This window comes from Oncorhynchus nerka, linkage group LG23, assembly GCF_034236695.1.
Source record: "Oncorhynchus nerka isolate Pitt River linkage group LG23, Oner_Uvic_2.0, whole genome shotgun sequence".
Classification (NCBI taxonomy): domain Eukaryota; kingdom Metazoa; phylum Chordata; class Actinopteri; order Salmoniformes; family Salmonidae; genus Oncorhynchus; species Oncorhynchus nerka.
In genome coordinates, this window is record NC_088418.1 from 10907056 (window position 1) to 10931196 (window position 24141).

The following is a 24141-nucleotide window of genomic DNA, read 5'->3' on the forward strand; positions in this document are numbered from 1 at the left end:
TACTGGTAACTGTTCTACTGGAGCTGTTCTACTGGAGCTGTTCTACTAGAGCTGTTCTACTGGTAACTGTTCTACTGGAGCTGTTCTACTGGTAACTGTTCTACTAGAGCTATTCTACTGGTAACTGTTCTACTGGAGCTGTTCTACTGGAGCTGTTCTACTAGAGCTGTTCTACTGGAGCTGTTCTACTGGTAACTGTTCTGCTAGAGCTGTTCTATTGGAGCTGTTCTACTAGAGCTGTTCTACTAGAGCTGTTCTACTGGAGCTGTTCTACAGGTAACTGTTCTACTATAGCTGTTCTACTGGTAACTGTTCTACTAGAGCTGTTCTACTGGAGCTGTTCTACTAGCGCAGTTCTACTGGAGCTGTTCTACTGGAGCTGTTCTACTGGTAACTGTTCTACTGGAGCTGTTCTACTAGCTGTTCTAGGAGCTGTTCTACTGTTCTAATGGAGATGTTCTACTAGAGCTGTTCTAATGGAGCTGTTCTACTGGAGCTGTTCTACTGGTAACTGTTCTACTAGAGCTGTTCTACTGGGGCTGTTCTACTAGAGTTGTTCTACTGGAGCTGTTCTACTGGAGCTCTTCTACTAGAGCTGTTCTACTGGAGCTGTTCTACTAGAGCTGTTCTACTGGTAACTGTTCTACTGGAGCTGTTCTACTAACAGCTGTTCTACTGGAGCTGTACTACTAGAGCTGTTCTACTATAGCTGTTCTACTGGAGCTGTTCTACTAGAGCTGTTCTACTGGAGCTGTTCACCTGGAGCTGTTCATCTGGTAACTGTTCTACTAGAGCTCTTCTACTGGAGCTGTTCTACTGGTAACTGTTCTACCACAGCTGTTCTACTGGCAACTGTTCTACTGGAGCTGTTCTACTAGAGCTGTTCTACTGGAGCTGTTCTACTGGAGCTGTTTTACTCAAAATCTTCTACCGGAGCTGCTCTACTGGAGCTGTTCTACTGGAGCTCTTCTACTAGAGCTGTTCTACTGGAGCTGTTCTACTGGAGCTGTTCTACTGGAGCTGTTCTACTGGTAACTGTTCTACTAGACCTGTTCTACTGGTAACTGTTCTACTGGAGCTGTTCTACTGGAGCTGTTCTACTAGAGCTGTTCTACTGGTAACTGTTCTACTGGAGCTGTTCTACTGGTAACTGTTCTACTAGAGCTATTCTACTGGTAACTGTTCTACTGGAGCTGTTCTACTAGAGCTGTTCTACTGGAGCTGTTCTACTGGTAACTGTTCTGCTAGAGCTGTTCTATTGGAGCTGTTCTACTAGAGCTGTTCTACTAGAGCTGTTCTACTGGAGCTGTTCTACAGGTAACTGTTCTACTATAGCTGTTCTACTGGTAACTGTTCTACTAGAGCTGTTCTACTGGAGCTGTTCTACTAGCGCAGTTCTACTGGAGCTGTTCTACTGGAGCTGTTCTACTGGTAACTGTTCTACTGGAGCTGTTCTACCGGAGCTGTTCTACCGGAGCTGTTCTACTAGAGGTGTTCTAATGGAGATGTTCTACTAGAGCTGTTCTAATGGAGCTGTTCTACTGGAGCTGTTCTACTGGTAACTGTTCTACTAGAGCTGTTCTACTGGGGCTGTTCTACTAGAGTTGTTCTACTGGAGCTGTTCTACTGGAGCTCTTCTACTAGAGCTGTTCTACTGGAGCTGTTCTACTAGAGCTGTTCTACTGGTAACTGTTCTACTGGAGCTGTTCTACTAACAGCTGTTCTACTGGAGCTGTACTACTAGAGCTGTTCTACTATAGCTGTTCTACTGGAGCTGTTCTACTAGAGCTGTTCTACTGGAGCTGTTCACCTGGAGCTGTTCATCTGGTAACTGTTCTACTAGAGCTCTTCTACTGGAGCTGTTCTACTGGTAACTGTTCTACCACAGCTGTTCTACTGGCAACTGTTCTACTGGAGCTGTTCTACTAGAGCTGTTCTACTGGGGCTGTTCTACTAGAGCTGTTCTACTGGAGCTGTTCTACTGGAGCTGTTTTACTGAAAATCTTCTACCGGAGCTGCTCTACTGGAGCTGTTCTACTGGAGCTGTCCTACTAGAGCTGTTCTACTGGAGCTGTTCTACTGGAGCTGTTCTACTAGAGCTGTTCTACTAGAGCTGTTCTACTGGAGCTGTTCTACTGGAGCTGTTCTACTGGAGCTGTTCTACTGGAGCTGTTCTACTGGTAACTGTTCTACTAGAGCTGTTCTACTGGTAACTGTTCTACTAGAGCTGTTCTACTGGAGCTGTTCTACTGGTAACTGTTCTACTAGAGCTGTTCTACTGGTAGCTGTTCTACTGGAGCTGTTCTACTACTATTGGTAACTGTTCTACTGGAGCTGTTCTACTGGACCTGTTCTACTGGTAACTGTTCTACTAGAGCTGTTCTACTGGATCTGTTCTACTGGTAACTGTTCTACTGGTAACTGTTCTACTGGTAACTGTTCTACTGATAACTGTTCTACTAGAGCTGCTCTGTTGGAGCTGTTCTACTGGTAACTGTTCAACCGAGGCTGTAATACTGGAACTGTTCTACTGGAGCTGTTCTACTGGAACTGTTCTACTGAGGCTGTAATACTGGAGCTGTTCTACTGGAGCTGTTCTACTGGTAACTGTTCTACTAGAGCTGTTCTACTGGTAACTGTTCTACTGGAGCTGTTCTACTGGAGCTGTTCTACTAGAGCTGTTCTACTGGTAACTGTTCTGCTAGAGCTGTTCTATTGGAGCTGTTCTACTGGTAGTTCTGTTCTACTGGTAACTGTTCTACTGGAGCTGTTCTACTAGAGCTGTTCTACTAGAGCTGTTCTACTGGTAACTGTTCTACTGGAGCTGTTCTACTAGAGCTGTTCTATTGGAGCTGTTCTACTGGAGCTGTTCTACTAGAGCTGTTCTACTGGAGCTGTTCTACTAGAGCTGTTCTACTGGTAACTGTTCTACTGGTAACTGTTCTACTGGAGCTGTTCGACTGGTAACTGTTCTACTAGAGCTGTTCTACTGGTAACTGTTCTACTAGAGCTGTTCTACTGGAGCTGTTCTACTGGTAGCTGTTCTACTGGAGCTGTTCTACTGGTAGCTGTTCTACTGGAGCTACTAGAGCTGTTCTACTGGAGCTGTTCTACTGGAGCTGTTCTACTGGAGCTGTTCTACTGGTAACTGTTCTACTAGAGCTGTTCTACTGGTAACTGTTCTACTAGAGCTGTTCTACTGGATCTGTTCTACTGGTAACTGTTCTACTGGTAACTGTTCTACTGGTAACTGTTCTACTGATAACTGTTCTACTGGAGCTGTTCTACTGGAGCTGTTCTACTAGAGCTGCTCTGTTGGAGCTGTTCTACTGGTAACTGTTCTACTGGCTGTAATACTGGAACTGTTCTACTGGAGCTGTTCTACTGGAACTGTTCTACTGAGGCTGTAATACTGGAACTGTTCTACTGGTAACTGTTCTACTGGATCTGTTCTGTGGAGCTGTTCATCTGGTGCTGTTCTACTGGAGCTGTAATACTGTTCTACTGGAGCTGTTCTACTGGAGCTAGAGCTGTTCTACTGGTAACTGTTCTACTGGAGCTGTTCTACTGGAGCTGTTCTACTAGAGCTGTTCTACTAGAGCTGTTCTACTGGAGCTGTTCTACTGGTAACTGTTCTACTAGAGCTGTTCTACTGGTAACTGTTCTACTAGAGCTGTTCTACTGGAGCTGTTCTACTGTTCTACTGAGCTGTTCTACTGGAGCTGTTTTACTGACTGGTGTTCTACTACTGTGTTCTACTGGAGCTGTCCTACTGGAGCTGTTCTACTGGCTGTTCTACTGGAGCTGTTCTACTGGAGCTGTTCTACTGGTAACTGTTCTACTGGGGCTGTTCTACTAGAGCTGTTCTACTGGAGCTGTTCTACTGGAGCTGTTCTACTGGAGCTGTTCTACTGGAGCTGTTCTACTAGAGCTGTTCTACTAGAGCTGTTCTACTGGTAACTGTTCTACTGGAGCTGTTCTACTAGAGCTGTTCTACTGGAGCTGTTCTACTGGTAACTGTTCTGCTAGAGCTGTTCTATTGGAGCTGTTCTACTGGTAACTGTTCTACTACAGCTGTTCTACTGGTAACTGTTCTACTGGAGCTGTTCTACTGGAGCTGTTCTACTAGAGCTGTTCTACTGGTAACTGTTCTACTAGAGCTGTTCTACTGGGCTGTTCTACTAGAGCAGTTCTACTGGAGCTGTTCTACTGGAGCTGTTCTACTGGTTGTTCTACTGGAGCTGTTCTACTGGAGCTGTTCTACTAGAGCTGTTCTACTGGAGCTGTTCTACTAGAGCTGTTCTACTAGAGCTGTTCTACTGGAGCTGTTCTACTGGTAACTGTTCTACTATAGTGTTCTACTGGTAACTGTTCTACTGGAGCTGTTCTACTGGAGCTGTTCTACTAGAGCTGTTCTACTGGAGCTGTTCTACTGGTAACTGTTCTACTGGAGCTGTTCTACTGGAGCTGTTCTACTGGAGCTGTTCTACTGAGCTGTTCTAACTGTTCTACTAGAGCTGTTCTACTGGAGCTGTTCTACTGGTAACTGTTCTACTAGAGCTGTTCTACTAGAGCTGTTCTACTGGAGCTGTTCTACTGGAGCTGTTCTACTGTGTTCTACTGGAGCTGTTCTACTGGAGCTGTTCTACTGGAGCTGTTCTACTGGAGCTGTTCTACTGGTAACTGTTCTACTAGAGCTGTTCTACTGGTAACTGTTCTACTGAGCTGTTCTACTGGAGCTGTTCTACTGGAGCTGTTCTACTGGTAACTGTTCTACTGGAGCTGTTCTATTGGAGCTGTTCTACTGGTAACTGTTCTACTGGAGCTGTTCTACTGTTCTACTGGAGCTGTTCTACTGGAGCTGTTCTAAACTGTTCTACTGGAGCTGTTCTACTGGAGCTGTTCTACTGGAGCTGTTCTACTGGTAGTTCTGGAGCTTCTACTAGAGCTGTTCTACTGGAGCTGTTCTACTGGAGCTGTTCTACTGGTAGCTGTTCTACTGGAGCTGTTCTACTGGAGCTGTTCTACTAGAGCTGTTCTACTGGTAACTGTTCTACTGGAGCTGTTCTACTGAGCTGTTCTACTGGAGCTGTTCTACTGGTAACTGTTCTGCTAGAGCTGTTCTATTGGAGCTGTTCTACTGGTAACTGTTCTACTTCTACTGGTAACTGTTCTACTGGAGCTGTTCTACTGGAGCTGTTCTACTGGAGCTGTTCTACTGGTAGTTCTGTTTCTACTGGAGCTGTTCTACTGAAGCTGTTCTACTGGAGCTGTTCTACTGGTAACTGTTCTACTGGAGCTGTTCTACTGGAGCTGTTCTACTAGAGCTGTTCTACTGGAGCTGTTCTACTAGAGCTGTTCTACTAGAGCTGTTCTACTGGAGCTGTTCTACTGGTAACTGTTCTACTAGAGCTGTTCTACTGGTAACTGTTCTACTAGAGCTGTTCTACTGGAGCTGTTCTACTGGCAGTTCTACTGGAGCTTTCTACTGGTAACTGTTCTACTGGAGCTGTTCTACTGGAGCTGTTCTACCGGAGCTGTTCTACTAGAGGTGTTCTAATGGAGATGTTCTACTAGAGCTGTTCTAATGGAGCTGTTCTACTGGAGCTGTTCTACTGGTAACTGTTCTACTAGAGCTGTTCTACTGGAGCTGTTCTACTAGAGGTGTTCTAATGGAGATGTTCTACTAGAGCTGTTCTAATGGAGCTGTTCTACTAGAGTTGTTCTACTGGAGCTGTTCTACTAGAGTTGTTCTACTGGAGCTGTTCTACTGGAGCTCTTCTACTAGAGCTGTTCTACTGGAGCTGTTCTACTGGAGCTGTTCTACAGGTAACTGTTCTACTAGAGCTGTTCTACTGGTAACTGTTCTACTGGAGCTGTTCTACTAGAGCTGTTCTACTGGAGCTGTTCTACTGGTAACTGTTCTGCTAGAGCTGTTCTATTGGAGCTGTTCTACTGGTAACTGTTCTACTACAGCTGTTCTACTGGTAACTGTTCTACTGGAGCTGTTCTACTGGAGCTGTTCTACTAGAGCTGTTCTACTGGTAACTGTTCTACTGGAGCTGTTCTACTGAGCTGTTCTACTAGAGCAGTTCTACTGAACTGTTCTACTGGAGCTGTTCTACTGGAACTGTTCTGTGTTCTACTGGCTAAGCTGTTCTACTAGAGCTGTTCTACTGGAGCTGTTCTACTGGAGCTGTTCTACTAGAGCTGTTCTACTGGTAGCTGTTCTACTAGGTAACTGTTCTACTGGAGCTGTTCTACTGGTAACTGTTCTACTAGAGCTGTTCTACTGGAGCTGTTCTACTAGAGCAGTTCTACTGGAGCTGTTCTACTGGTAACTGTTCTACTGGAGCTGTTCTACTGGAGCTGTTCTACTGGAGCTGTTCTACTGGAGCTGTTCTAATGGAGATGTTCTACTAGAGCTGTTCTAATGGAGCTGTTCTACTGGTAACTGTTCTACTAGAGCTGTTCTACTGGAGCTGTTCTACTGGAGCTGTTCTACTGGAGCTGTTCTACTAGAGCTGTTCTACTGGAGCTGTTCTACTGGAGCTGTTCTACTGGAGCTGTTCTAGCTGTTCTACTGGCTGTTCTACTAGAGCTGTTCTACTGGTAACTGTTCTACTGGAGCTGTTCTACTAGAGCTGTTCTACTGGAGCTGTTCTACTGGTAACTGTTCTGCTGAGCTGTTCTACTGGAGCTGTTCTACTGGAGCTGTTCTACTGGAGCTGTTCTACTGGAGCTGTTCTACTGGAGCTGTTCTACTGGTAACTGTTCTACTGGAGCTGTTCTACTGAGCTGTTCTACTGGAGCTGTTCTACTGGAGCTGTTCTACTAGAGCTGTTCTACTGGAGCTGTTCTACTGGAGCTGTTCTACTAGTTCTAGCTGTTCTACTGGAGCTGTTCTACTGGTAACTGTTCTACTGAGCTGTTCTACTGGAGCTGTTCTACTGGAGCTGTTCTACTAGAGCTGTTCTACTGGAGCTGTTCTACTGGTAACTGTTCTGCTAGAGCTGTTCTATTGGAGCTGTTCTACTGGTAACTGTTCTACTGCTGTTCTACTGGTAACTGTTCTACTGGAGCTGTTCTACTGGAGCTGTTCTACTGGAGCTGTTCTACTGGAACTGTTCTACTGGAGCTGTTCTACTAGAGCAGTTCTACTGGTAGCTGTTCTACTGGAGCTGTTCTACTGGTAACTGTTCTACTGGAGCTGTTCTACTGGAGCTGTTCTACTGGAGCTGTTCTACTGGAGCTGTTCTACTGGCTGTTCTACTAGAGCTGTTCTACTGGAGCTGTTCTACAGGTAACTGTTCTACTATAGCTGTTCTACTGGAGCTGTTCTACTGGAGCTGTTCTACTGGAGCTGTTCTACTAGAGCTGTTCTACTGGAGCTGTTCTACTGGTAACTGTTCTACTGGAGCTGTTCTACTTCTACTGGAGCTGTTCTACTAGAGGTGTTCTAATGGAGATGTTCTACTAGAGCTGTTCTAATGGAGCTGTTCTACTGGAGCTGTTCTACTGGTAACTGTTCTACTAGAGCTGTTCTACTGGAGCTGTTCTACTAGAGGTGTTCTAATGGAGATGTTCTACTAGAGCTGTTCTAATGGAGCTGTTCTACTGGAGCTGTTCTACTGGTAACTGTTCTACTGGAGTGTTCTAATGGAGCTGTTCTACTGAGTTGTTCTACTGGAGCTGTTCTACTAGAGTTGTTCTACTGGAGCTGTTCTACTGGAGCTGTTCTACTAGAGCTGTTCTACTGGAGCTGTTCTACTGTTCTACTGGAGCTGTTCTACTGGAGCTGTTCTACTGTAGCTGTTCTACTGGAGCTGTTCTACTGGTAACTGTTCTACTAGAGCTGTTCTACTGGAGCTGTTCTACTAGAGCTGTTCTACTGGAGCTGTTCTACTGGTAACTGTTCTACTACAGCTGTTCTACTGGTAACTGTTCTACTGGAGCTGTTCTACTAGAGCTGTTCTACTAGAGCTGTTCTACTGGTAACTGTTCTACTGGAGCTGTTCTACTAGAGCTGTTCTATTGGAGCTGTTCTACTGGAGCTGTTCTACTGGAGCTGTTCTACTAGAGCTGTTCTACTGGAGCTGTTCTACTAGAGCAGTTCTACTGGAGCTGTTCTACTGGTAACTGTTCTACTGGTAACTGTTCTACTGGAGCTGTTCTACTAGAGCTGTTCTATTGGAGCTGTTCTACTGGAGCTGTTCTACTAGAGCTGTTCTACTGGAGCTGTTCTACTAGAGCTGTTCTACTGGTAACTGTTCTACTAGAGCTGTTCTACTGGATCTGTTCTACTGGTAACTGTTCTACTGGTAACTGTTCTACTGGTAACTGTTCTACTGATAACTGTTCTACTGGAGCTGTTCTACTAGAGCTGTTCTACTAGAGCTGCTCTGTTGGAGCTGTTCTACTGGTAACTGTTCAACCGAGGCTGTAATACTGGAACTGTTCTACTGGAGCTGTTCTACTGGAACTGTTCTACTGAGGCTGTAATACTGGAACTGTTCTACTGGTAACTGTTCTACTGGATCTGTTCTGCTGGAGCTGTTCATCTGGTGCTGTTCTACTGGAGCTGTAATACTGGAACTGTTCTACTGGAGCTGTTCTACTAGAGCTGTTCTACTGGTAACTTTTCTACTGGAGCTGTTCTACTGGAGCTGTTCTACTAGAGCTGTTCTACTAGAGCTGTTCTACTGGAGCTGTTCTACTGGTAACTGTTCTACTAGAGCTGTTCTACTGGTAACTGTTCTACTAGAGCTGTTCTACTGGGGCTGTTCTACTAGAGCTGTTCTACTGGAGCTGTTCTACTGGAGCTGTTTTACTGAAACTCTTCTACCGGAGCTGCTCTACTAGAGCCGTTCTACTGGAGCTGTTCTACTGGAGCTGTCCTACTAGAGCTGTTCTACTAGAGCTGTTCTATTGGAGCTGTTCTACTGGAGCTGTTCTACTGGTAACTGTTCTACTGGGGCTGTTCTACTAGAGTTGTTCTACTGGAGCTGTTCTACTGGAGCTGTTCTACTATGGCTGTTCTACTGGAGCTGTTCTACTGGAGCTGTTCTACAGGTAACTGTTCTACTAGAGCTGTTCTACTGGAGCTGTTCTACTAGAGCTGTTCTACTAGAGCTGTTCTACTGGAGCTGTTCTACTGGTAACTGTTCTGCTAGAGCTGTTCTATTGGAGCTGTTCTACTGGTAACTGTTCTACTACAGCTGTTCTACTGGTAACTGTTCTACTGGAGCTGTTCTACTGGAGCTGTTCTACTAGAGCTGTTCTACTGGTAACTGTTCTACTAGAGCTGTTCTACTAGAGCTGTTCTACTAGAGCAGTTCTACTGAAGCTGTTCTACTGGAGCTGTTCTACTGGTAACTGTTCTACTGGAGCTGTTCTACTGAAACTCTTCTACCAGAGCTGTTCTACTAGAGCTGTTCTACTGGAGCTGTTCTACTAGAGCTGTTCTACTAGAGCTGTTCTACTGGAGCTGTTCTACTGGTAACTGTTCTGCTAGAGCTGTTCTACTGGTAACTGTTCTACTGTTTCTACTGGAGCTGTTCTACTAGAGCAGTTCTGGAGCTGTTCTACTGGTAACTGTTCTACTGGAGCTGTTCTACCGGAGCTGTTCTACCGGAGCTGTTCTACTGAGGTGTTCTAATGGAGATGTTCTACTAGAGCTGTTCTAATGGAGCTGTTCTACTAAGCTGTTCTACTGGAGCTGTTCTACTGGAGCTGTTCTACTGGAGCTGTTCTACTAGAGCTGTTCTACTGGAGCTGTTCTACTGGAGCTGTTCTACTGGAGCTGTTCTACTGGAGCTGTTCTACTGGTAACTGTTCTACTAGAGCTGTTCTACTGGTAACTGTTCTACTGGAGCTGTTCTACTAGAGCTGTTCTACTGGAGCTGTTCTACTGGTAACTGTTCTACTAGAGCTGTTCTACTGGAGCTGTTCTACTGGAACTGTTCTACTGGAACTGTTCTACTGGAGCTGTTCTACTGGAGCTGTTCTACTGGTAACTGTTCTACTGGGGCTGTTCTACTAGAGCTGTTCTACTGGAGCTGTTCTACTGGAGCTGTTCTACTAGAGCTGTTCTACTGGAGCTGTTCTACTGGAGCTGTTCTACTATAGCTGTTCTACTGGAGCTGTTCTACTGGAGCTGTTCTACAGGTAACTGTTCTACTAGAGCTGTTCTACTGGTAACTGTTCTACTGGAGCTGTTCTACTAGAGCTGTTCTACTGGAGCTGTTCTACTGGTAACTGTTCTGCTAGAGCTGTTCTATTGGAGCTGTTCTACTGGTAACTGTTCTACTACAGCTGTTCTACTGGTAACTGTTCTACTGGAGCTGTTCTACTGGAGCTGTTCTACTGTTTCTACTGGTAACTGTTCTACTAGAGCTGTTCTACTAGAGCAGTTCTACTGGTAGCTGTTCTACTGGAGCTGTTCTACTGGTAACTGTTCTACTGGAGCTGTTCTACTGAAACTCTTCTACCAGAGCTGTTCTACTAGAGCTGTTCTACTGGAGCTGTTCTACTAGAGCTGTTCTACTAGAGCTGTTCTACTGGAGCTGTTCTACAGGTAACTGTTCTACTATAGCTGTTCTACTGGTAACTGTTCTACTAGAGCTGTTCTACTGGAGCTGTTCTACTAGAGCAGTTCTACTGGAGCTGTTCTACTGTTTCTACTGGAGCTGTTCTAAGCTGTTCTACTGGAGCTGTTCTACTAGAGCTGTTCTAATGGAGATGTTCTACTAGAGCTGTTCTAATGGAGCTGTTCTACTGGAGCTGTTCTACTGGTAACTGTTCTACTAGAGCTGTTCTACTGGAGCTGTTCTACTAGAGGTGTTCTAATGGAGATGTTCTACTAGAGCTGTTCTACTGGAGCTGTTCTACTGGAGCTGTTCTACTGGTAACTGTTCTACTAGAGCTGTTCTACTGGAGCTGTTCTACTAGAGTTGTTCTACTGGAGCTGTTCTACTGAGTTGTTCTACTGAGCTGTTCTACTGGAGCTGTTCTACTGGAGCTGTTCTACTGGAGCTGTTCTACTAGCTGTTCTGTTCTACTGGAGCTGTTCTACTGAGCTGTTCTACTGGAGCTGTTCTACTGGTAACTGTTCTACTAGAGCTGTTCTACTGGAGCTGTTCTACTGGTAGCTGTTCTACTGGAGCTGTTCTACTGGTAACTGTTCTACTAGAGCTGTTCTACTGGAACTGTTCTACTGGAGCTGTTCTACTAGAGCTGTTCTACTAGAGCTGTTCTACTGGTAACTGTTCTACTGGAGCTGTTCTACTAGAGCTGTTCTATTGGAGCTGTTCTACTGGAGCTGTTCTACTGGAGCTGTTCTACTAGAGCTGTTCTACTGGTAACTGTTCTACTAGAGCTGTTCTACTGGAGCTGTTCGACTGGTAACTGTTCTACTAGAGCTGTTCTACTGGCAACTGTTCTACTAGAGCTGTTCTACTGGAGCTGTTCTACTGGTAACTGTTCTACTAGAGCTGTTCTACTGGTAGCTGTTCTACTGGAGCTGTTCTACTAGAGCTGTTCTATTGGTAACTGTTCTACTGGAGCTGTTCTACTGGACCTGTTCTACTGGTAACTGTTCTACTAGAGCTGTTCTACTGGATCTGTTCTACTGGTAACTGTTCTACTGATAACTGTTCTACTGGAGCTGTTCTACTGGAGCTGTTCTACTAGAGCTGTTCTACTGGAGCAGTTCTACTGGAGCTGTTCTACTGGTAACTGTTCTACTGGAGCTGTTCTACCGGAGCTGTTCTACCGGAGCTGTTCTACTAGAGGTGTTCTAATGGAGATGTTCTACTAGAGCTGTTCTAATGGAGCTGTTCTACTGGAGCTGTTCTACTGGTAACTGTTCTACTAGAGCTGTTCTACTGGGGCTGTTCTACTAGAGTTGTTCTACTGGAGCTGTTCTACTGGAGCTGTTCTACTAGAGCTGTTCTACTGGAGCTGTTCTACTAGAGCAGTTCTACTGGAGCTGTTCTACTGGTAACTGTTCTACTGGAGCTGTTCTGCCGGAGCTGTTCTACTAGAGTTGTTCTACTGGAGCTGTTCTACTGGAGCTGTTCTACTAGAGCTGTTCTACTGGAGCTCTTCTACTAGAGCAGTTCTACTGGAGCTGTTCTACTGGAGCTGTTCTACTGGTAACTGTTCTACTGGAGCTGTTCTACCGGAGCTGTTCTACTAGAGTTGTTCTACTGGAGCTGTTCTACTGGAGCTCTTCTACTAGAGCTGTTCTACTGGAGCTGTTCTACTGGAGCTCTTCTACTAGAGCTGTTCTACTGGAGCTGTTCTACTATAGCTGTTCTACTGGAGCTGTTCTACTGTAGCTGTTCTACTGGAGCTGTTCTACTGGTAACTGTTCTACTAGAGCTGTTCTACTGGAGCTGTTCTACTAGAGCTGTTCTACTGGAGCTGTTCTACTGGTAACTGTTCTACTACAGCTGTTCTACTGGTAACTGTTCTACTGGAGCTGTTCTACTAGAGCTGTTCTACTAGAGCTGTTCTACTGGTAACTGTTCTACTGGAGCTGTTCTACTAGAGCTGTTCTATTGGAGCTGTTCTACTGGAGCTGTTCTACTAGAGCTGTTCTACTGGAGCTGTTCTACTAGAGCTGTTCTACTGGTAACTGTTCTACTAGAGCTGTTCTACTGGAGCTGTTCTACTGGTAACTGTTCTACTAGAGCTGTTCTACTGGATCTGTTCTACTGGTAACTGTTCTACTGGTAACTGTTCTACTGGTAACTGTTCTACTGATAACTGTTCTACTGGAGCTGTTCTACTAGAGCTGTTCTACTAGAGCTGCTCTGTTGGAGCTGTTCTACTGGTAACTGTTCAACCGAGGCTGTAATACTGGAACTGTTCTACTGGAGCTGTTCTACTGGAACTGTTCTACTGAGGCTGTAATACTGGAACTGTTCTACTGGTAACTGTTCTACTGGATCTGTTCTGCTGGAGCTGTTCATCTGGTGCTGTTCTACTGGAGCTGTAATACTGGAACTGTTCTACTGGAGCTGTTCTACTAGAGCTGTTCTACTGGTAACTTTTCTACTGGAGCTGTTCTACTGGAGCTGTTCTACTAGAGCTGTTCTACTGGAGCTGTTCTACTGGTAACTGTTCTACTAGAGCTGTTCTACTGGTAACTGTTCTACTAGAGCTGTTCTACTGGAGCTGTTCTACTGGAGCTGTTTTACTGTGCTCTACTAGAGCCGTTCTACTGGAGCTGTTCTACTGGAGCTGTCCTACTAGAGCTGTTCTACTAGAGCTGTTCTACTGGAGCTGTTCTACTGGAGCTGTTCTACTGGTAACTGTTCTACTGGGGCTGTTCTACTAGAGTTGTTCTACTGGAGCTGTTCTACTGGAGCTCTTCTACTAGAGCTGTTCTACTGGAGCTCTTCTACTAGAGCTGTTCTACTGGAGCTGTTCTACTGGTAACTGTTCTACTGGAGCTGTTCTACTAGAGCTGTTCTACTGGAGCTGTTCTACTGGTAACTGTTCTGCTAGAGCTGTTCTATTGGAGCTGTTCTACTGGTAACTGTTCTACTACAGCTGTTCTACTAGAGCTGTTCTACTGGAGCTGTTCTACTGGTAACTGTTCTACTACAGCTGTTCTACTGGTAACTGTTCTACTGGAGCTGTTCTACTAGAGCTGTTCTACTAGAGCAGTTCTACTGAAGCTGTTCTACTGGAGCTGTTCTACTGGTAACTGTTCTACTGGAGCTGTTCTACTGAAACTCTTCTACCAGAGCTGTTCTACTAGAGCTGTTCTACTGGAGCTGTTCTACTAGAGCTGTTCTACTAGAGCTGTTCTACTGGAGCTGTTCTACAGGTAACTGTTCTACTATAGCTGTTCTACTGGTAACTGTTCTACTAGAGCTGTTCTACTGGAGCTGTTCTACTAGAGCAGTTCTACTGGAGCTGTTCTACTGGTAACTGTTCTACTGGAGCTGTTCTACTAGAGCTGTTCTACTGGTAACTGTTCTACTAGAGCTGTTCTACTAGAGCTGTTCTACTGGAGCTGTTCTACTAGAGCTGTTCTACTGGTAACTGTTCTACTGGAGCTGTGTTCTACTGAAACTCTTCTACTGAGCTGTTCTACTAGAGCTGTTCTACTGGAGCTGTTCTACTAGAGCTGTTCTACTAGAGCTGTTCTACTGGAGCTGTTCTACAGGTAACTGTTCTACTATAGCTGTTCTACTGGTAACTGTTCTACTAGAGCTGTTCTACTGGAGCTGTTCTACTAGAGCAGTTCTACTGGAGCTGTTCTACTGGTAACTGTTCTACTGGAGCTGTTCTACCGGAGCTGTTCTACCGGAGCTGTTCTACTAGAGGTGTTCTAATGGAGATGTTCTACTAGAGCTGTTCTAATGGAGCTGTTCTACTGGTAACTGTTCTACTAGAGCTGTTCTACTAGAGTTGTTCTACTGGAGCTGTTCTACTGGAGCTCTTCTACTAGAGCTGTTCTACTGGAGCTGTTCTACTGGAGCTGTTCTACTGGAGCTGTTCTACTGGAGCTGTTCTACTGGTAACTGTTCTACTAGAGCTGTTCTACTGGTAACTGTTCTACTGGAGCTGTTCTACTAGAGCTGTTCTACTGGAGCTGTTCTACTGGTAACTGTTCTGCTAGAGCTGTTCTATTGGAGCTGTTCTACTGGTAACTGTTCTACTGGTAACTGTTCTACTGGAGCTGTTCTACTGGAGCTGTTCTACTGGTAACTGTTCTACTGGGGCTGTTCTACTAGAGTTGTTCTACTGGAGCTGTTCTACTGGAGCTGTTCTACTAGAGCTGTTCTACTGGAGCTGTTCTACTGGAGCTGTTCTACTATAGCTGTTCTACTGGAGCTGTTCTACTAGAGCTGTTCTACTGGAGCTGTTCTACTGGTAACTGTTCTGCTAGAGCTGTTCTATTGGAGCTGTTCTACTGGTAACTGTTCTACTACAGCTGTTCTACTGGTAACTGTTCTACTGGAGCTGTTCTACTGGAGCTGTTCTACTAGAGCTGTTCTACTGGTAACTGTTCTACTAGAGCTGTTCTACTAGAGCAGTTCTACTGAAGCTGTTCTACTGGAGCTGTTCTACTGGTAACTGTTCTACTGGAGCTGTTCTACTGAAACTCTTCTACCAGAGCTGTTCTACTAGAGCTGTTCTACTGGAGCTGTTCTACTAGAGCTGTTCTACTAGAGCTGTTCTACTGGAGCTGTTCTACAGGTAACTGTTCTACTATAGCTGTTCTACTGGTAACTGTTCTACTAGAGCTGTTCTACTGGAGCTGTTCTACTAGAGCAGTTTTACTGGAGCTGTTCTACTGGTAACTGTTCTACTGGAGCTGTTCTACCGGAGCTGTTCTACCGGAGCTGTTCTACTAGAGGTGTTCTAATGGAGATGTTCTACTAGAGCTGTTCTAATGGAGCTGTTCTACTGGAGCTGTTCTACTGGTAACTGTTCTACTAGAGCTGTTCTACTGGAGCTGTTCTACTAGAGGTGTTCTAATGGAGATGTTCTACTAGAGCTGTTCTAATGGAGCTGTTCTACTGGAGCTGTTCTACTGGTAACTGTTCTACTAGAGGTGTTCTAATGGAGCTGTTCTACTAGAGTTGTTCTACTGGAGCTGTTCTACTAGAGTTGTTCTACTGGAGCTGTTCTACTGGAGCTCTTCTACTAGAGCTGTTCTACTGGAGCTGTTCTACTATAGCTGTTCTACTGGAGCTGTTCTACTGTAGCTGTTCTACTGGAGCTGTTCTACTGGTAACTGTTCTACTAGAGCTGTTCTACTGGAGCTGTTCTACTAGAGCTGTTCTACTGGAGCTGTTCTACTGGTAACTGTTCTACTACAGCTGTTCTACTGGTAACTGTTCTACTGGAGCTGTTCTACTAGAGCTGTTCTACTAGAGCTGTTCTACTGGTAACTGTTCTACTGGAGCTGTTCTACTAGAGCTGTTCTATTGGAGCTGTTCTACTGGAGCTGTTCTACTGGAGCTGTTCTACTAGAGCTGTTCTACTGGTAACTGTTCTACTAGAGCTGTTCTACTGGAGCTGTTCTGTTCTACTAGAGCTGTTCTACTGGCAACTGTTCTACTAGAGCTGTTCTACTGGAGCTGTTCTACTGGTAACTGTTCTACTAGAGCTGTTCTACTGGTAGCTGTTCTACTGGAGCTGTTCTACTAGAGCTGTTCTATTGGTAACTGTTCTACTGGAGCTGTTCTACTGGACCTGTTCTACTGGTAACTGTTCTACTAGAGCTGTTCTACTGGATCTGTTCTACTGGTAACTGTTCTACTGATAACTGTTCTACTGGAGCTGTTCTACTAGAGCTGTTCTACTAGAGCTGCTCTGTTGGAGCTGTTCTACTGGTAACTGTTCAACCGAGGCTGTAATACTGGAACTGTTCAACTGGAGCTGTTCTACTGGAACTGTTCTACTGAGGCTGTAATACTGGAACTGTTCTACTGGTAACTGTTCTACTGGATCTGTTCTGCTGGAGCTGTTCATCTGGTGCTGTTCTACTGGAGCTGTAATACTGGAACTGTTCTACTGGAGCTGTTCTACTAGAGCTGTTCTACTGGTAACTTTTCTACTGGAGCTGTTCTACTGGAGCTGTTCTACTAGAGCTGTTCTACTAGAGCTGTTCTACTGGAGCTGTTCTACTGGTAACTGTTCTACTAGAGCTGTTCTACTGGTAAATGTTCTACTAGAGCTGTTCTACTGGGGCTGTTCTACTAGAGCTGTTCTACTGGAGCTGTTCTACTGGAGCTGTTTTACTGAAACTCTTCTACCGGAGCTGCTCTACTAGAGCTGTTCTACTGGAGCTGTTCTACTGGAGCTGTCCTACTAGAGCTGTTCTACTAGAGCTGTTCTACTGGAGCTGTTCTACTGGAGCTGTTCTACTGGTAACTGTTCTCCTGGGGCTGTTCTACTAGAGTTGTTCTACTGGAGCTGTTCTACTGGAGCTCTTCTACTAGAGCTGTTCCACTGGAGCTGTTCTACTGGAGCTGTTCTACTGGAGCTGTTCTACTAGAGCTGTTCCACTGGAGCTGTTCTACTGGTAACTGTTCTACTGGAGCTGTTCTACTAGAGCTGTTCTACTGGAGCTGTTCTACTGGTAACTGTTCTGCTAGAGCTGTTCTATTGGAGCTGTTCTACTGGTAACTGTTCTACTACAGCTGTTCTACTGGTAACTGTTCTATTGGAGCTGTTCTACTGGAGCTGTTCTACTAGAGCTGTTCTACTGGTAACTGTTCTACTAGAGCTGTTCTACTAGAGCTGTTCTACTAGAGCAGTTCTACTGAAGCTGTTCTACTGGAGCTGTTCTACTGGTAACTGTTCTACTGGAGCTGTTCTACTGAAACTCTTCTACCAGAGCTGTTCTACTAGAGCTGTTCTACTGGAGCTGTTCTACTAGAGCTGTTCTACTAGAGCTGTTCTACTGGAGCAGTTCTACTGGAGCTGTTCTACTGGTAACTGTTCTACTGGAGCTGTTCTACCGGAGCTGTTCTACCGGAGCTGTTCTACTAGAGGTGTTCTAATGGAGATGTTCTACTAGAGCTGTTCTAATGGAGCTGTTCTACTGGAGCTGTTCTACTGGTAACTGTTCTACTAGAGCTGTTCTACTGGGGCTGTTCTACTAGAGTTGTTCTACTGGAGCTGTTCTACTGGAGCTGTTCTACTATAGCTGTTCTACTGGAGCTGTTCTACTAGAGCAGTTCTACTGGAGCTGTTCTACTGGTAACTGTTCTACTGGAGCTGTTCTGCCGGAGCTGTTCTACTAGAGTTGTTCTACTGGAGCTGTTCTACTGGAGCTGTTCTACTAGAGCTGTTCTACTGGAGCTGTTCTACTAGAGCAGTTCTACTGGAGCTGTTCTACTGGAGCTGTTCTACTGGTAACTGTTCTACTGGAGCTGTTCTACCGGAGCTGTTCTACTAGAGTTGTTCTACTGGAGCTGTTCTACTGGAGCTCTTCTACTAGAGCTGTTCTACTGGAGCTGTTCTACTATAGCTGTTCTACTGGAGCTGTTCTACTGTAGCTGTTCTACTGGAGCTGTTCTACTGGTAACTGTTCTACTAGAGCTGTTCTACTGGAGCTGTTCTACTAGAGCTGTTCTACTGGAGCTGTTCTACTGGTAACTGTTCTACTACAGCTGTTCTACTGGTAACTGTTCTACTGGAGCTGTTCTACTAGAGCTGTTCTACTGGTAGCTGTTCTACTGGAGCTGTTCTACTGGAGCTGTTCTACTAGAGCTGTTCTATTGGAGCTGTTCTACTGGAGCTGTTCTACTAGAGCTGTTCTACTGGAGCTGTTCTACTAGAGCTGTTCTACTGGTAACTGTTCTACTAGAGCTGTTCTACTGGAGCTGTTCTACTGGTAACTGTTCTACTAGAGCTGTTCTACTGGATCTGTTCTACTGGTAACTGTTCTACTGGTAACTGTTCTACTGGTAACTGTTCTACTGATAACTGTTCTACTGGAGCTGTTCTACTAGAGCTGTTCTACTAGAGCTGCTCTGTTGGAGCTGTTCTACTGGTAACTGTTCAACCGAGGCTGTAATACTGGAACTGTTCTACTGGAGCTGTTCTACTGGAACTGTTCTACTGAGGCTGTAATACTGGAACTGTTCTACTGGTAACTGTTCTACTGGATCTGTTCTGCTGGAGCTGTTCATCTGGTGCTGTTCTACTGGAGCTGTAATACTGGAACTGTTCTACTGGAGCTGTTCTACTAGAGCTGTTCTACTGGTAACTTTTCTACTGGAGCTGTTCTACTGGAGCTGTTCTACTAGAGCTGTTCTACTGGAGCTGTTCTACTGGTAACTGTTCTACTAGAGCTGTTCTACTGGTAACTGTTCTACTAGAGCTGTTCTACTGGGGCTGTTCTACTAGAGCTGTTCTACTGGAGCTGTTCTACTGGAGCTGTTTTACTGAAACTCTTCTACCGGAGCTGCTCTACTAGAGCCGTTCTACTGGAGCTGTTCTACTGGAGCTGTCCTACTAGAGCTGTTCTACTAGAGCTGTTCTACTGGAGCTGTTCTACTGGTAACTGTTCTACTGGGGCTGTTCTACTAGAGTTGTTCTACTGGAGCTGTTCTACTGGAGCTCTTCTACTAGAGCTGTTCTACTGGAGCTCTTCTACTAGAGCTGTTCTACTGGAGCTGTTCTACTGGTAACTGTTCTACTGGAGCTGTTCTACTAGAGCTGTTCTACTGGAGCTGTTCTACTGGTAACTGTTCTGCTAGAGCTGTTCTATTGGAGCTGTTCTACTGGTAACTGTTCTACTACAGCTGTTCTACTAGAGCTGTTCTACTGGAGCTGTTCTACTGGTAACTGTTCTACTACAGCTGTTCTACTGGTAACTGTTCTACTGGAGCTGTTCTACTAGAGCTGTTCTACTAGAGCTGTTCTACTGGTAACTGTTCTACTGGAGCTGTTCTACTAGAGCTGTTCTATTGGAGCTGTTCTACTGGAGCTGTTCTACTAGAGCTGTTCTACTGGAGCTGTTCTACTAGAGCTGTTCTACTGGTAACTGTTCTACTAGAGCTGTTCTACTGGAGCTGTTCTACTGGTAACTGTTCTACTAGAGCTGTTCTACTGGATCTGTTCTACTGGTAACTGTTCTACTGGTAACTGTTCTACTGGTAACTGTTCTACTGATAACTGTTCTACTGGAGCTGTTCTACTAGAGCTGTTCTACTAGAGCTGCTCTGTTGGAGCTGTTCTACTGGTAACTGTTCAACCGAGGCTGTAATACTGGAACTGTTCTACTGGAGCTGTTCTACTGGAACTGTTCTACTGAGGCTGTAATACTGGAACTGTTCTACTGGTAACTGTTCTACTGGATCTGTTCTGCTGGAGCTGTTCATCTGGTGCTGTTCTACTGGAGCTGTAATACTGGAACTGTTCTACTGGAGCTGTTCTACTAGAGCTGTTCTACTGGTAACTTTTCTACTGGAGCTGTTCTACTGGAGCTGTTCTACTAGAGCTGTTCTACTAGAGCTGTTCTACTGGAGCTGTTCTACTGGTAACTGTTCTACTAGAGCTGTTCTACTGGTAACTGTTCTACTAGAGCTGTTCTACTGGGGCTGTTCTACTAGAGCTGTTCTACTGGAGCTGTTCTACTGGAGCTGTTTTACTGAAACTCTTCTACCGGAGCTGCTCTACTAGAGCCGTTCTACTGGAGCTGTTCTACTGGAGCTGTCCTACTAGAGCTGTTCTACTAGAGCTGTTCTACTGGAGCTGTTCTACTGGAGCTGTTCTACTGGTAACTGTTCTACTGGGGCTGTTCTACTAGAGTTGTTCTACTGGAGCTGTTCTACTGGAGCTCTTCTACTAGAGCTGTTCTACTGGAGCTGTTCTACTGGAGCTGTTCTACTATAGCTGTTCTACTGGAGCTGTTCTACTGGAGCTGTTCTACAGGTAACTGTTCTACTAGAGCTGTTCTACTGGTAACTGTTCTACTGGAGCTGTTCTACTAGAGCTGTTCTACTGGAGCTGTTCTACTGGTAACTGTTCTGCTAGAGCTGTTCTATTGGAGCTGTTCTACTGGTAACTGTTCTACTACAGCTGTTCTACTGGTAACTGTTCTACTGGAGCTGTTCTACTGGAGCTGTTCTACTAGAGCTGTTCTACTGGTAACTGTTCTACTAGAGCTGTTCTACTAGAGCTGTTCTACTAGAGCAGTTCTACTGAAGCTGTTCTACTGGAGCTGTTCTACTGGTAACTGTTCTACTGGAGCTGTTCTACTGAAACTCTTCTACCAGAGCTGTTCTACTAGAGCTGTTCTACTGGAGCTGTTCTACTAGAGCTGTTCTACTAGAGCTGTTCTACTGGAGCTGTTCTACAGGTAACTGTTCTACTATAGCTGTTCTACTGGTAACTGTTCTACTAGAGCTGTTCTACTGGAGCTGTTCTACTAGAGCAGTTCTACTGGAGCTGTTCTACTGGTAACTGTTCTACTGGAGCTGTTCTACCGGAGCTGTTCTACCGGAGCTGTTCTACTAGAGGTGTTCTAATGGAGATGTTCTACTAGAGCTGTTCTAATGGAGCTGTTCTACTGGAGCTGTTCTACTAGAGCTGTTCTACTAGAGTTGTTCTACTGGAGCTGTTCTACTGGAGCTCTTCTACTAGAGCTGTTCTACTGGAGCTGTTCTACTGGAGCTGTTCTACTGGAGCTGTTCTACTGGTAACTGTTCTACTAGAGCTGTTCTACTGGTAACTGTTCTACTGGAGCTGTTCTACTAGAGCTGTTCTACTGGAGCTGTTCTACTGGTAACTGTTCTGCTAGAGCTGTTCTATTGGAGCTGTTCTACTGGTAACTGTTCTACTGGTAACTGTTCTACTGGAGCTGTTCTACTGGAGCTGTTCTACTGGTAACTGTTCTACTGGGGCTGTTCTACTAGAGTTGTTCTACTGGAGCTGTTCTACTGGAGCTCTTCTACTAGAGCTGTTCTACTGGAGCTGTTCTACTGGAGCTGTTCTACTATAGCTGTTCTACTGGAGCTGTTCTACTGGAGCTGTTCTACAGGTAACTGTTCTACTAGAGCTGTTCTACTGGTAACTGTTCTACTGGAGCTGTTCTACTAGAGCTGTTCTACTGGAGCTGTTCTACTGGTAACTGTTCTGCTAGAGCTGTTCTATTGGAGCTGTTCTACTGGTAACTGTTCTACTACAGCTGTTCTACTGGTAACTGTTCTACTGGAGCTGTTCTACTGGAGCTGTTCTACTAGAGCTGTTCTACTGGTAACTGTTCTACTAGAGCTGTTCTACTAGAGCAGTTCTACTGAAGCTGTTCTACTGGAGCTGTTCTACTGGTAACTGTTCTACTGGAGCTGTTCTACTGAAACTCTTCTACCAGAGCTGTTCTACTAGAGCTGTTCTACTGGAGCTGTTCTACTAGAGCTGTTCTACTAGAGCTGTTCTACTGGAGCTGTTCTACAGGTAACTGTTCTACTAGAGCTGTTCTACTGGAGCTGTTCTACTAGAGCAGTTCTACTGGAGCTGTTCTACTGGTAACTGTTCTACTGGAGCTGTTCTACCGGAGCTGTTCTACCGGAGCTGTTCTACTAGAGGTGTTCTAATGGAGATGTTCTACTAGAGCTGTTCTAATGGAGCTGTTCTACTGGAGCTGTTCTACTGGTAACTGTTCTACTAGAGCTGTTCTACTGGGGCTGTTCTACTAGAGTTGTTCTACTGGAGCTGTTCTACTGGAGCTCTTCTACTAGAGCTGTTCTACTGGAGCTGTTCTACTGGAGCTGTTCTACTGGTAACTGTTCTACTAGAGCTGTTCTACTGGTAACTGTTCTACTGGAGCTGTTCTACTAGAGCTGTTCTACTGGAGCTGTTCTACTGGTAACTGTTCTGCTAGAGCTGTTCTACTGGAGCTGTTCTACTGGAGCTGTTCTACTGGTAACTGTTCTACTGGAGCTGTTCTACTGGAGCTGTTCTACTGGTAACTGTTCTACTAGAGCTGTTCTACTGGTAACTGTTCTACTAGAGCTGTTCTACTGGTAACTGTTCTACTAGAGCTGTTCTACTGGTAACTGTTCTACTAGAGCTGTTCTACTGGTAACTGTTCTACTGGAGCTGTTCTACTAGAGCTGTTCTACTGGTAACTGTTCTACTGGAGCTGTTCTACTGGACCTGTTCTACTGGTAACTGTTCTACTAGAGCTGTTCTACTGGATCTGTTCTACTGGTAACTGTTCTACTGGAGCTGTTCTACTGGACCTGTTCTACTGGTAACTGTTCTACTAGAGCTGTTCTACTGGATCTGTTCTACTGGTAACTGTTCTACTGGTAACTGTTCTACTGGTAACTGTTCTACTGGTAACTGTTCTACTGGAGCTGTTCGACTGGAGCTGTTCTACTAGAGCTGTTCTACTAGAGCTGCTCTGTTGGAGCTGTTCTACTGGAGCTGTTCTACTGGTAACTGTTCAACTGAGGCTGTAATACTGGAACTGTTCTACTGGAGCTGTTCTACTGGAACTGTTCTAATGAGGCTGTAATACTGGAACTGTTCTACTGGTAACTGTTCTACTGGATCTGTTCTGCTGGAGCTGTTCATCTGGTGCTGTTCTACTGGAGATGTAATACTGGAACTGTTCTACTGGAGCTGTTCTACTAGACCTGTTCTACTAGAGCTGTTCTACTGGAGCTGTTCTACTGGAGCTGTTCTACTGGTAACTGTTCTAGTGGACCTGTTCTACTGGAGCTGTTCTACTGGAACAGTTCTACTGGAGCTGTTCTACTGGAACAGTTCTACTGGAGCTGTTCTACTGGAGCTGTTCTACTGGAACAGTTCTACTGGAGCTGTTCTACTGGAACTGTTCTACTGGTAACTGTTCTACTGGAGCTGTTCTACTAGAGCTGTTCTACTGGAGCTGTTCTACTAGAGCTGCTCTGTTGGAGCTGTTCTACTGGAGCTGTTCTACTGGTAACTGTTCTACTGGATCTGTTCTACTGGAGCTGTTCATCTGGAGCTGTTCATCTGGAGCTGTTCTACTGGAGCTGTAATACTGGAACTGTTCTACCGGAGCTGTTCTACTGGAGCTGTTCTACTGGAGCTGTTCTACTAGAGCTGTTCTACTGGAGCTGTTCTACTGGAACTGTTCTACTGGAACTGTGTGTGTGTGTGTGTGTAGTGTGTGTGTAGTGTGTGTGTGTGTGTGTAGTGTGTGTGTGTGTAGTGTGTGTGTGTGTAGTGTGTGTGTGTGCGCATGAGTGTGTGTGTTGGGGTCTTAGGGGAAATCTGCTACTCTGTATCTATTAACTGAATGCATAGTTTCTGCATAACACTGTCTCATTAAAGGACACAAGTAAAGCAATTTGTCAGCAAAATTATGCTTTCGTTGCCTGTCTTCTGCTGTAGCATGGTGGCTGGTGTAAAGTAATAGGAAAATAAGATGAAGAGGAGGACAAGCAGGAGGGGAGGAGGAGAAGTAGGAAGAAGAGGAGCAATGAGAGGAGGAAGAGGAGGAGAAGGAGAGTCGGAGGAGGAGGAGGAAGAGCAGCAGGAGGGGAGGAGGAGGAAGAGGAGCAACAAGATGAGGAAGAGGAGGAGGAGAAGAAGAGGCGGAGGAGGAAGAGCAGCAGGAGGGGAGGAGGAGGAAGAGGAGCAACGAGAGGAGGAAGAGGAGGAGGAGAG

At 45.3% G+C, this 24141-nt stretch overlaps 1 protein-coding gene across 1 annotated transcript in view; it reads right to left on the reverse strand.

Moving 5' to 3' along the window:
- Positions 1-24141, reverse strand: part of LOC115106308 (growth arrest-specific protein 7-like) — a 135589-nt gene that overhangs the window by 52957 nt on the left and 58491 nt on the right. The window lies entirely within an intron of this gene.